This window comes from Lepisma saccharinum, chromosome 1, assembly GCF_977018435.1.
Source record: "Lepisma saccharinum chromosome 1, izLepSacc3.1, whole genome shotgun sequence".
NCBI lineage: Eukaryota > Metazoa > Arthropoda > Insecta > Zygentoma > Lepismatidae > Lepisma > Lepisma saccharinum.
The window spans coordinates 142,607,925-142,621,540 of record NC_139229.1 but is presented as its reverse complement, the minus strand read 5'-3'; positions in this window follow the sequence as shown (position 1 = coordinate 142,621,540).

Genomic DNA, 13,616 nt, shown 5'->3' with positions numbered 1-13,616 from the left:
AAAAATTGTGTAGTTGTATTCCCTGACCCCAAATATGTATACTTAGACACCAAGTTTGTGGTCCTAAGTGATTTAGAAGCCGAGATATTGATAATATACCTATATTTCAAAATGGCCGTTATAAAATCCAAGATGGCCGACGGAGGAGTTGGTTCCTATCAAAATTTGAAAGCTAAGCACCTAAGTAGTACCTGAAAAAAATGTGGTGCTTTTGTCCGGTGTGTCCACATTAACGCGAAATTCGACGTTAAGCTGCCCCACTATTATGAAGTAAGGTAAGAAAAATGCTACACATTTAATATATCCCTTTATGTATATGTGAATGGTATATGTTGTGCTTTCATTCAAAATAATATTTTTAGTGGAGTGCAAAAATAAACTATAGTACTTTTCACTTCCTTTTTTTGAAGGTAAAGTACAGCGAATAATCTTACCATCCGTTTCTATGAAATCTTCCTTGCAACAGCTTACCGCATTCCATAGCTTGCTGCTACTTGTACCTGGCTTCGTATTTTCATTGACACTCAGTCGTCACTGTCACACAGTAAACTTAAAACCATTCTACAAAACTTCACAATGAAAGTCCAAATCTAGCAGATAAGTGCACTTTCAACTCAACAGTCGTGCCGCTTACAATGCGTTTTTTACTGCCTAAGTCCACATTGCATTGTTTCAACAATCGCTGCAACGTACTCCCAACACTCATGAAAGCGCTTGTTCTGTCTTTTTCTCTAATCTACACCAAATAGGTAATTGTTGAATGTTTAGTTTAGGGAAAATACAGTCGTACAAAATATTTTGATATCTTGTCAATAAAGGGACCAAGGAAATTTTTCTTTTAAAAAAAGGGCAAAAAAAGGAATGTAAGCTTAAAAACAAGTCAATAAAGGGACCAGAAAGGAAAATGTTTTCAAAAAGGGAAAAAAGAGAATGTGGCCTGAAAAGGGAAAAAAAGGGAAGTCAAGACTATGCACTCTTGATAATTATCAACATTGTTGTTATTTATTCCATGATCCTGTTGAAAAATAAAAAAAGGAATTCCCTTTAAAATCCGGTCTCTAGTGAGTTGTATCTTTGTCTGAAAATATGATTACAACTAAGTAACTAACCCTCTAGCCTTCTTAAACCCGCAGGTTATGGCTTCAGCAACGCATCTGTCCCTATCCTGGGCAAGATCAATCCAATCTTTTCCATCCTTGCCGATTTCCTTTATGCACATCGTAACGTTATCCCTCCATCTTAATCTTGCTCTTCCTACAGGTCTCTTACCATCAGGTTTCCCAACATGGATACAACTGTAAATTCTTCCGTCCTCTCCCATTCGTGCCACATGGCCTGTCCACCTAAGTCTTCTTGATTTAATTATTCTAAAATTATCTGGACATGAATACAAATCATGTAGTTCTAAATTATGTGTACCTTCTCCACTCACCTGCCTCCTCATCCCTTTTAGGCCCAAATATTTTTCTAAGGAGTAAACACGATTATGAATAATATTACATACTTTTTTTTAAAGAAATAAAATAAATTATAAATAAAAATTAAGGCGGAGTGGTCAGCACACCGCGCTACAACTCCAGAGGTCCTGGGTTCGAATCCCGGCCTGGGCATGGATGTTCTTTGTGAGTGCCCTCTCATCAATTTCAAATCATCCTCATCCTCATCTTGGCGATTGGCCAATAGTGGCAGAAAAGCGATGTAAAAGAAAACCAATCGAAATAGAAATTGGTCTTCATTTAGGCTATACTCAGTGATTTGCTGTAGACTATAAGTTTACGTCTACATGTATTGTCTACACGTAATCTACGCGTAGATTACATTGGGTTGTAGTTTACGTAGACTACGTAGACAATCTAAAGTGCATTAAAATTAATTTTCAAGGGTTTCATGAAAGGAAACTGACATTTTCAACTATATTGGTTCCTAACGAAATTAAAAGAATCCTATTTACAACAAAATTTCTCTTCTCTTCTATCATCGACTATGGAAGAAGATAAATAGTATGCAAAAAACAACAACAGATGGCAGTCGTGAGGCAAGAGTGGTAATTTTCCCATAAAATACTAGAATATTTCCTATATTAGGTTACTTCCTAGCTTAGAAATTGTTCGAATTTGGAAGAAAGATTATGAAAAGTTCTCTTCACACATCAGCAACTGATAGGCAGTATAATTTTCTTCTAATTCCACGGCGCCCTTTGTTAAGTTATCACCTTTCACCATGTTGTTTACATAGATTACCTAATCTACGTGTATAAAATTGTCTACGTGTAGAATATAGACTATCGTTGTTTACGCGTAGACGCACATCACTGGTTATACTATTCTATTTATGCATAGAAAGCTGATCCTTTAATTAAAATAGGAAAATACAACCCTTTGAGAAAACATTCGGAGTTACAAGAGATGTAGAAACAGGTGAGTGGGGAAGGTTACATACGGGGTTTAATACTGAACGACATAACCTATATTCATCTCCTACTAAAATTATTAGGAAAATTAAATGAAGAGAACGTCGGTGAACAATGTGGAACGCATGGGAGAGGAGAGAAGTGTATACTGGATTCCTTTTGGGAAAGCTGGTGGTTTAGAGACTTGCAGGGAGGTCAGGACGAAAATGGAAAAACAGTGTTGATATGAACCTAAAAGAAATTAAAAAGGAAGGTCAAGAGTGGACAGATCTTGCCAAAGATAAAGACATGTGCTACTGCGTATTTAGGATTGTGTTATTCATAATTTCTGCTTCCAGCGTGGAGCGTTGGATTTCATCGTTAGCAGCGATTGACTTGATTTGTGATTCGAGGCAAAGCATAATTTGCCTTACACTTGCCACATTCCCACGCACGTGTGTCTCCTGAAACGGGACAAATTGCCACAACACCATTCACCCTTAATGAGACAGCTCAGAAACCTCCAAACAAGGAGAGCTTTGTTCAACAACTTCGTCACGTTGGTGTATGTGTTCAGAGTGGGGGAGGAGGTTAAAGAGAGTGTGCGTATTGTGCGTGTGGGGGGTGAGACGCATGAAAGATGTGGTAGGGGAAGGCGTACTGGGGTGACACAGAAGAGATTTATATTATATGTACTTATACGGGGTGGTTTTGCGCTAGGGGTTTTATAGAGGGCGCCTCCTGCTCGTGAATGAATATTGTGGTGGGCAATTAGGGTGCTGCTATCTTTAAACTTGACTGTACAAGCGAAAAAACATATTTTGTGGAAGTGATTAATATGTTAGGCTAGTGGGTTACATTGAGGTATGCTTAGAAAAGCAACTAGATGACAGGTTATCAGAAATCTCCAATTCAGTTCTTTTCCCCCTATCTTCGTCTAACTAAATGAGGATGATCTGTTAGAATCACGAATTCGAATCTACAGTCCAGCAGAATTAACTTGAGAGAAATGGCCGCTCTGTGAGTGATGCAACTGCGCTTGAATTGGCTAGAGCGGGAAGTCCCCCGCTCTAGCCAATTCAAGCGCAGGCGCAACACTCACAGAGCGCCCATTACTCTCAAGTTAATTCTCCTGGACTGTAGGTTTTTGCCATTGTAGATTGATGCGGTAACCATTGGCGAAGCTAAGAGGGGCGTGGGGCTACGCCCCCAAGAAATCCGGCTGATTCCCCCAGTTCTAGAGAGAAAATTATTTAAAAAATTGCCATACCTGTGTCCTGTATTAACAATTCAGTTTCAGTAAAATATTGTACTTGGACAGAAATATAAACAAATTTTTGCTTCGATTTTTTTCCTGATACCAGAAGCCGGAACAGTGTTTCCCAGTGCTTGCTGTATTCCTTGGCCTTGTGGCTCGTGATGGGATGAAGTTGCTTTGCCCTAACTTCCATTGGGTTCGGGCGAATTTAGCGCAGGGGCATGGAGGAGTGGTGGTGATATCGTCATCAAGTATTTTGAACTTCAAAGTTAATGTGTAACTTTCCAGGTGGTAGAGACTATTTTTGGATAGCAAGGCTTAAAATCAATGCAGTGAGGGCAATGTTAATTAGTCCTTAGATGAGGATATGGGCATTTTATTTGTCCAATATGCTATTAATTTCAATATCGCCCCTAATGATCAACTTTCCAGGTGGCAAACAACTTGTATTATCTTGCCAACACTATAACTGGTATAATGAGTGCAATGTCTGCAGAGATGGTCCAGAAGCTTTCTTTGGTCCAAAGTGTAGAAATAAATCTAGGGTGTTCAGGAAAAAGCACTTACTCTCAGTGCCACTTTTGTCCCCGCTCTATGCTAAACCTTATCTACAAAGTGAGGTAAACTGCCCTTGCCCCCACCCCCAATTGTTTCACCTCGCCCCTCTCTCCGCCACTGGTTACACTGATTCAATTAATGAAAGTATTATGGGTATAATTTAATATTGGGCCATGTGTAAAGTTTAGCAGTGCTGATCCAACATTTATATCATGCCAATTATTATTTAACGTCGCTTTCTTCCACTTTTGGCTAATAGCAACGATGAAGATGAATGATGATTAGGTGAAATTGATGAAGGACACGCTCACTAAGAACATCCATGCTAACGCTGGGATTTGAACCGAAATAAATAATGTTAGTCTGCCTCCCAACGATCAACTTTCCCGGTGAAAACAACACGAACAATGTTTTCCATATAGTAACAATTAAAATGAGTTCAGAGAGTTAGTTCAACATCAATTAGTTCCAAAATGGGAGCTGAGGGAATTTTCATTGGTCGAATATGAAAATAAATAGAATGAGTGCTCCAACCCCCCCCCCCCCTCCCGCTGTCAACTCAACAGCGGCGAACAGCTTGGATTATATTCTGTGCATAGTAGAAGTTAAAATCTGCGAGATATAATTATTTCTGAACGAGATTCTGTTGGTTTCTGTTCACCCGCAGTCAATACCACGATGAAATTCGTTATTATTACTATGAAAAAGCACGCAATTCCCATGGGAATCCTCCTACTCCCCGGGCGCGCACACACACACACAAATGTTGAAATGTAGTTTAGTCTATTTTACCAATACAATGATACATGAAAATGAAACTGATGATTGTAGGCTGACTACCAGGACGGATATTTTACATTTATCTGTCTTCTACAATTGAAGACTAAAATTGGTAAACGCTGTAAGTGCCACAATAATTCAAACACCGTTTTCCTGCGATTTCCCAACACTTTCGCTTTTGGCACTTACAACGTTTGCCACTTTTAGTCCTCGATTATTGTCACATTAAAATAATATTCCATTGTAAATGCTCGAGCGTACCACACTCGAGGGTGGGAGACTCGAATGAGTACGAGCGAGCGAAAGTGGTTCCATACAGGACTCTACGAACCACTATATGTGTGCCTCCACCGGATATCTAAGTTTCTACGTTCCTTACTTACAAGGGAGGTTATCCAAGTGTCCCCATCCGATTTCCATGAAACTTGGCAGGTTTATAGAGGGGCCAAAGGAAGAAATATGTGTTTTTGTGTTTCAGCTAAAAAACTGTTTTAGGGGGCAAAACCCCCCTCAAATGTCAACATGAGGACAAATTGAAGTGGGGATCTGGCCCCTGTGTCCCCCTCCGATTTCCATGAAACTTGGAAGATGTATAGAGTGGCCCAAAGGAAGTAATACGTGTTTTTGTGTTTCAGCTATAAAAAAATGTTTTTAGGGGGCAACCCCTCCCCTGTCAAATGTCAATATGAGGAGGACAAATTGTAGTGGGCCAGAAACCACGTAAACATGGCATAGGAAGAACACGCACATATTATTCGAACACACACAGCACAGAACTGTAGGATTGTCGGTACCAAACGCAAGTGCTATCGTGAAGAACGATGGCGGTTGAAGTTCTGTGCTAATAGTACTGGCAGATACACAAGTGGGACACTTGAGATAAGAAGAGCATATCACTGGCAAAAACAGCTCTGTGCTGTGTGTGTTCTTCCTATGCCATATTTACGTAGTTTCGGGTCAGATCCCCACTTCAATTTTGTCATCTTGACATTTGAAGGGGTTTTGCCCCCTAAAATAGTTTTTTTTAGCCGAAACACAAAAACACGTATTTCTTCCTTTGGGCCCCTCTATACACCTGCCAAGTTTCACGGAAATCGGAGGGGGACACTTAGATAACCTCCCTTGTTAGTAACGTTTGTAATGAGGTAAGCCTGAATGATTTCTCATGGAGGACGAGGGGTTTATCTACACCTCCGGTCTAACTCGTATAATTTGTTCCGTATATTTTTTAAAATTTATTGGTTCAATAGATAACGATAGTGAATACAAACGAACTGCAAAGGAGATACGTTAACTGTTGTTTACGGTTTTATTTTATAGAAATGTTCACTAAAATAAACGCACAAGTTGTAAATAATAGGGAATGCACATGAAAAGCATTAGTAAATATGTTCATGAGCATTCAGGCCCGTAGCTAGAACTGATCTCCAGGGGGGGGGGCTCACGGGTTATCAGGGGAGCTTTGTAAACCAAGTCCATTTTTAAAAAATATTAAATGAAGGTAAATTAAATGTGTGTGTGGGGGGGGCTCATTCATTTATAAATATCATATACTACACAAATACTACATATTTCTTAATCTTTTAAAACATCTCTTGAAGTGTTAATTGACTGATACTGAAATTATCCCTTACACACCCCATACTATTTTATGATACAGATATGCATATCACACACAAAAAACGTACAATATTTAATAATAGTGCCTACATTATATTCCACCCCCGGCCGAAACAATTAAACTCCCCTTCCTTCCCAAAACTTGGGAGCTGTTGTTGACCTTTGACGCAGATGCGGAGGGAACTTGCATGATGACATCAAAGTCACAGATTTCTGTCTAAACGGTAGGTTGCAACAGGGACAGTGAAGGTACAGATAAAGAAGCTCCCCTATGAAAGAGCTTTCTGAAGTCTAGAGAATATTCTAAATACTTGCAGCTACTTCTGCTCATAAACAAAATGAGCGTATGTAATAGATACTGTTCATATTCTGTGGATTTATCCTTAAAGTTGTGAGTTGTCTACATTTTCACTCTTCACTGCAAACAAATTATGCAAAATAGTTTACCTAATGTAAAGGGGGGGCTGATGGCAGTGCCAGGAGGGTCTGACGGCAGTTTCAGGGGGGGCTGAGCCCCCCTGGCTGCGGGCCTGTGTGCATTACATGAGATTTATTGTTAACTTGTTCGTTTTTGAACTTGCCAAGTAAACCGGGACTTTGCAAGTGCTTGGTTGAAACGTGCTTGAATGCTACGCGTGACGTCCAGACATCTAGCGGCAAAGTCCTTAACTACTAGCAGAGGCGAGAGATAGAGGTTTCGTCCAACTGCTGCTTCGTGCAATTTCTCGTCTCAATTACGAGTATTCCTTCTGGCTTTTAATCCCATTGGTGGCTTATTTAAGTGGGAGTGAGGGGAGTTGTTGAAATTGGGCTCCCCAAACTGTCCTTGAACAAATATATTTTTGTTCCTTATTTGTTTTTGGGTGCCTCAATGCAGAACTCTTGTGTGTATTTCTCCCCGAAGGCGCAGTGGTAGCGTCGTCGACTTGTAATCAAGGGGGTCTCGGGTTCGATACCTGGTGGAGGCACATAGTGGTTCGGATTCCACTTTAAACTGTAGGTCCAGTTCCGATTAGCCTTACTGTGCATAAAGTGGACATAAAACACTAAATCAAACAACCAACCAGTAGGAAAGCTATAGCCTATATCTTCTGAAGTGCTCAATCTTGGGATTAATGTGCTAAATTTATTTTTCTACCATCCTAAAAATTTACTTTCCCCGCCCTGTTATTTTCCTGCTCACTTCTGCTTTTCTTCTTCTCATCTCTCTTCTGTTACGTTTCCCGTACGTTTTCATATGTGCTGAAGGGTTACCAGATCGCTACAAGGGAAAAGTAGGACATTATGTCCCAAAATGTAGGACTTTTAGTCAAAATGTAGGACACAAGACATTCACAATAAATATTACACATTTCCAGAACATGTTAGAAAGTAATATAAAATTGACACTTTTCAGCTTCTAAAAAAAAAAAAATCTTAATGAATTCTTAAATGCAAAATTTCCAAACTTGTAATCAATACTACACAATACACTTTCTCAGAGGAGTCAATTTTTATCAAAATTTTAGGTTTAATCAGAATAAATTTGTGAGAGACTGAACAATCAAACTCTTTGAAATTATACTGAACCCCTGTAACAAACTTTTTACAGACTATTTGAAAAAAAAAATCTCTGATGACTTCGTTGTGTTGATGGTAATGAAAGTAGCCTAGTTTCTCATTAGGACCTGGAATGGTAAAGAAATATTCAGCAATTATGGTAATTTTAAATAGGTTTCAGAAGGTTCATCTAGCGTAGTTTCTAGTTCAATAACTTTGTTCTCTATATCCCTTGCTTTACAATCAAAATATTGAATAAGCATGGGAAACACCTTGTTTCATCAGTAGCTATAAACACCGAAGCAAGAAATTCCACTCAGGCACTGAACAGTGACATCATCAGAATGAGGCACCGAAACTTTAATTATTAGATCAGTCTTGTTGGCTGCACTTTTTGACTTTCTTTGCACCGAAGCGTCTAGTTCATTGATTTGGTGTCTGCACCGTCTGCACTACGTTCTGGAGCGGTGTGTGGGTGGTGTATGGCCACGTGGTGCGTGCTAACTAATCAAATCACCGTTTAAAGCAGCAGACTGGCATTTGTTGAATCATCTGAACTTGAACACATCATTCCGTCTAGTTGGTTTAACATCATTTCCTTGCACCACCCTGACACTGGATACACCTGCACTGCACAGAGTGTCACAAAGTGCAGCCAACTAGACGGGGCTATTAATAGCTTCCATTATTGTTCTATCAGAAACAAAGACAAATCAAAATTAATTTCACTATTGAGTTTGGGAGCACAGTTTATTCTGTGTTTAACTGAAACACGCATTTTCCTAATAATTAATATTATGTGACACTCAAAATGTAGGACATTTATGATATGTTTCAAATTCCTCCCGGACGCCGGACATAAGGCTAAAATGTAGGACATGTCCGGGAAAAACCGGACGTCTGGTAACCCTAACCAAAGTGTGAAACTTGCTTATATTACGTTCTCCTTGCTTTGTTGCATTTCTTTATAAATTTCTGTCTTCCGCTAACATGATTACATCTGTACAGTTAATGATCTCCCTGAAAGTCAACAGGGTCCGTGACTGTATCTTTCACAATTCCCATCTTGAGCGATTTGTTTGATATAGTCCACCCTGAGTCTGCCAATATGGTTCTTCATTCCTTCTGTTCTTCCTTCTATGACTATCTTTACCATCCTGCATCATCTTTCGATGATGGATTTGCTGTACATTGGTTAAACAGAACATTGTCCTTTTTGCTATGTGCGCATCTCGTTACATTACGTTTTTTATTGGATCCGTCCAGTTGATATTTTGAAGTCCCAATGTGTCCATCAAGTTCTTTGCCCAGTGCAATTCAATAAAATGGTCATATTTTATTAATATAATAATAATAACAACAACAATACTGAATAGTGAATGATGGCTTAAAATTACTTTCAATAGGACGTTGGCGCTCCATACAAGTCTCTACTTATTGACTGAACAGCTGAAACTTGATTTATAAGCTCTGACTCTACGTTTCAAAACGTTACGTTTTTAGAAAAACATGACCAGAAAACAGTTTTTCACTATGAAAAGTCTTTCCGCAAAATAGCTCTAAAATTCAAAAGGGCCTTTGTCTTGACGAACTGGAAATGTGAATTTTGCGACGTTTCCTACACCTTTAATAAACTTCCAAACTCACTTCGTGAAATTACAACATTGCGTCATCCACTAGAATTGCCGTCACAACACACACACACATTCTTGTTTTAATCCATACATTTTAAATGTCCAACTACTCACTTATGCGTAGGCGTCACAATTTCATAAGTAAGAAGTTCTGTATTACAAACATTCTCTAATATTAATAAAGAGTAAATATTGTCGTCTTTTCACTTTCAGCAAGCTGTGGAACATATTTATTTTTTTATTCGATTTTTTTGAATATAATTGTCAATTTGTTTCTAACCTTCCCGTAATTTTGCTCAAAGCCTTCGTGAACCCCTGATGATTCGCGGCCCACAGGTTAAGTTCTGCTGTTCTAGGTGCACAATAAGCAAATACAAACAGACAAGATGACTCGCTCTCGGCTTTGGGCAATTCGCAATGGCTCTACCGCACATGTGAACACCTCCCACGAAGCCATACATCATGGCAATCTCTTACTGTTAAAGCCCATACAATACCCATAACGTGGGATCAAGCAAACAATCCCGGAGGAGAGTGGGGGAGTGTCAACTGATAGCAAGGGTGGGATGCCGCTTCGAGGGAAGGGGGGTGTTCTTCGCGGCGCCGAGGGAGTCAAAGGGAGGAGGGTGAGGAGAGGGTGGTGTCTGCACCCTGAGAACAATCGATTGTGGTCCAGCTGTAGGTCATCTATCTGCAGTTCCTGACAAGGGATTACCTGCCCGGCGAGCCGGGTACTCGTAGGTCGAGGTGTCCTGCGTGGAAGAAACGCCTAAGAGCTTCTCCACTTTCAATCTGGGTTGCCTTCTATCGCTCCCGAGCAAGAGGGTGAAGATTGGGGGATGTTTTGAGAGTGAGAGCCACGTGTTATAGTGACAGGCGTAAACCTTTCTCTATTTCTATCAATTAGATCGCTAACCATACTGTTTTTTTCATAAGCATCTTTACCTATGTACTTCTGTCGGAACCTGCCATGTACTGATTGAATTGTTGATTTAAGTCCACTTTATGCACAGATAGGCTAATCGGAATTGGATCCACAGTTTAAAGTGAGATGCGAGCCACTGTGCAATGCGACTCCACCGGGTGAACCTGCCGTATAATTCATCTATATCTTACATATATATACAGATAATTTTCCCGCATTATTTGGGAGAGGGTCCTCTCCATGACCAGAAAATAGAACACAAAAATCTCTACTACAGTTTCAGAATGTAAATTTATTCACAATGTTCATGAAGTTAATTTCGTCTCAGTTCGAAATCAAGAGATCCCGGCTTCGATACCCAGTGGGTGCACATTGCACACAGTTCGGAACCCACTTTAGGTCCAGTCTCGATTAGCCTATCTGTGCATAAGGTGACCTTAAAACCAACTTTCGTTCTATCTCAAACAACGCCATCAGTGTAATTACGCGAATTTACAACACAAGTGGTCACTTTGAAACTAACACTGTGTACAGAGGTTACTATCATTTAATGCTTAACAATTTCAAGAATTTTATATAGGGGCTAAAAAATCGTCAAGACAAATAAACAAAGCCAATATAATGCAAGAAGTTATATCACGAGATACTGACACCATTACAATCTTGGTCGTCGTTTCGTTTCACATTAAATCATTCCACAAAAAAGGAACGGCGTAGAATTGTTTTATGAAGTCTAAACATATTTTAAATATTGATTCTGTGGAAAATTACAAGTGTACATGTTTCAAAATGCAATAACAAACATAAAAAAAATAATATGTACGAAGAGTTTTTGTACTTACTTGTGAATTTACCACTGGCTTCGTTCCTCCTGTAAACCAAAAGTGATTTCGTACAAGGCAACTGTTCTTTTTCGTTCGGAATGTAACAACTGGTACATTTTTAAAACCCAGAATAAACTTCAGACAGTATACATAAACATATTTAACTCACATGCTGCATCAACTTGACAAGCGGAAAACAACAAAGTGACATCAACATTAAAATGTTCGTAAAGTGCACAAGACACTTCGTACAAACAGTTGAGTTTTAACTTCACGAGGAGAAAATGATAGGCTCCTAGTTTTACTTGTATGAGCCCTTCTACCGAAATTCGTTGTCTAATTGTGAATAATCAAGTTTCTCATAAACTCACCTACCTGAAATATACGTCAAATCTCGTCAACCAGTGCCCTCTAACGGCATTTGACCTCACCTTTATGCACGCGCCTTGTTTCTGTGCAAGTTACAAACATGTTTCCACTCGCGCGAGGAGAGAAGCAACTATCGCTTGTGAAGAAGTGTGGCGCGACGTACGTTTCCTTTGCAATTCGAATTCGTGTTAATGTGTTGGGATAATCAAAGGAAACTATCATAAAAAGGATTCAGTAAAGGCGCTGCAACGTTCAAGTAGCTATTAATGTGCAAGCTGGTATGTTTTTCTATGAGATAAACAAGAGAGTAATTTACCTACCCACTGTATAAAACAACATACAAGGGCATTGCGTAGATAGAAAGTATAAAAGTAATTCTGTTTATAAAACGTAAAGAAATATTTTTGATGAGACAAGTTACATACGTGTAGTTTCAAGGTGTGAAATAATCGTGTGGATGCACTGCCGTACGCAGAGGGGGCTGATAGGGCTACAGCCCCTCGCAAAATTTTGAGAAAATCAAAATTTTCAAATGAAATCAGGAAAGAACTGAAACTCAGCCTTAAAATGACCCTCAAATACAATTTCTTGTCTTTGAACAATCTTTTAGCACAAAAGTTAGAAATAGTAATTAGAACGAGGCTATGTAGTATAGTGGCGGCTCGTGCTCTGGGTCTATGGGTGTGCACCTTGGCCTCGCGTCCAGAAGAAGTGTTGTTATTCCCACTCAATTATTCCTTCCCGTTTCTGCTAATTGCATTTGCAATCCAAGTTATGACGCAACTTTCCCTGAAGATGAGACGATAGCAGAGTTATATTTCATGAAAATAAAAAAAACAAGGTTTATTACAAAATCTAAATACACTAGTGATTTTTTTTTAATCGGTCACGAGAGAAGATTTGTTGTTTGGTCTATTTCGTGACCTGTAGAAAATTCAGCATTCGACGACCTGACAAAATCACTGGAAACGCTACTGCTATGGTTTGTAAAGCATAATAATAATATTGCCAGAATTTTGTGTAATTGCAGTGTTTTAATAATGTATATTATCTTTCTTCAATGTAAATATGTCCCATCAGAAACCCAAGTTTAATGCCACATAAACATTTCATCTTACACTTAAGTTAATTACCATTTTTAATGTACATATTCACTTTAGTCATTGTAATGAGGATCCTCGAAACCTTAATCAAATGCAACTAGTTCTTGCCAGCACCTCTACAAAAATTATCTAAAATCAGTGGCATAATAGTACAATTTACATATTCTCGTATGCACTGAATAAAGAATTGGATTGACTGTTCTGTGACAAAAATACAAGATAAAACTCTGATTATCTAATGCACCAGTTCCTACGACAATGTGAATGTTTTTAATTCAAACCGCTGACATTTTATAAAACTAACGTATTCCACTGATCGCATCTGGCCTTGCATGGTTAAATAGTATGCTTGTCACTACCCGCCACACCCTTTTCCCTTCCTTTCCCGCCCTCCCCTCATTCGGATTTCAATGCGTTGCTCAGAACTACGTGAGGTGAGAGAGATCAAAATTTCCCTTGCTGAGAAAAAAAAAATCCCTCAATTCGCAATGATGCATGGGTTGTTCTCGACTCCGTCATACGGCAAGGAGTAGAAAGATTGCAACACTACATGACGAAGAGGGAACAGCGCATGTCCATAGCTACTATGTCACAATTTTTTGTGCGAAGCCAGTCCG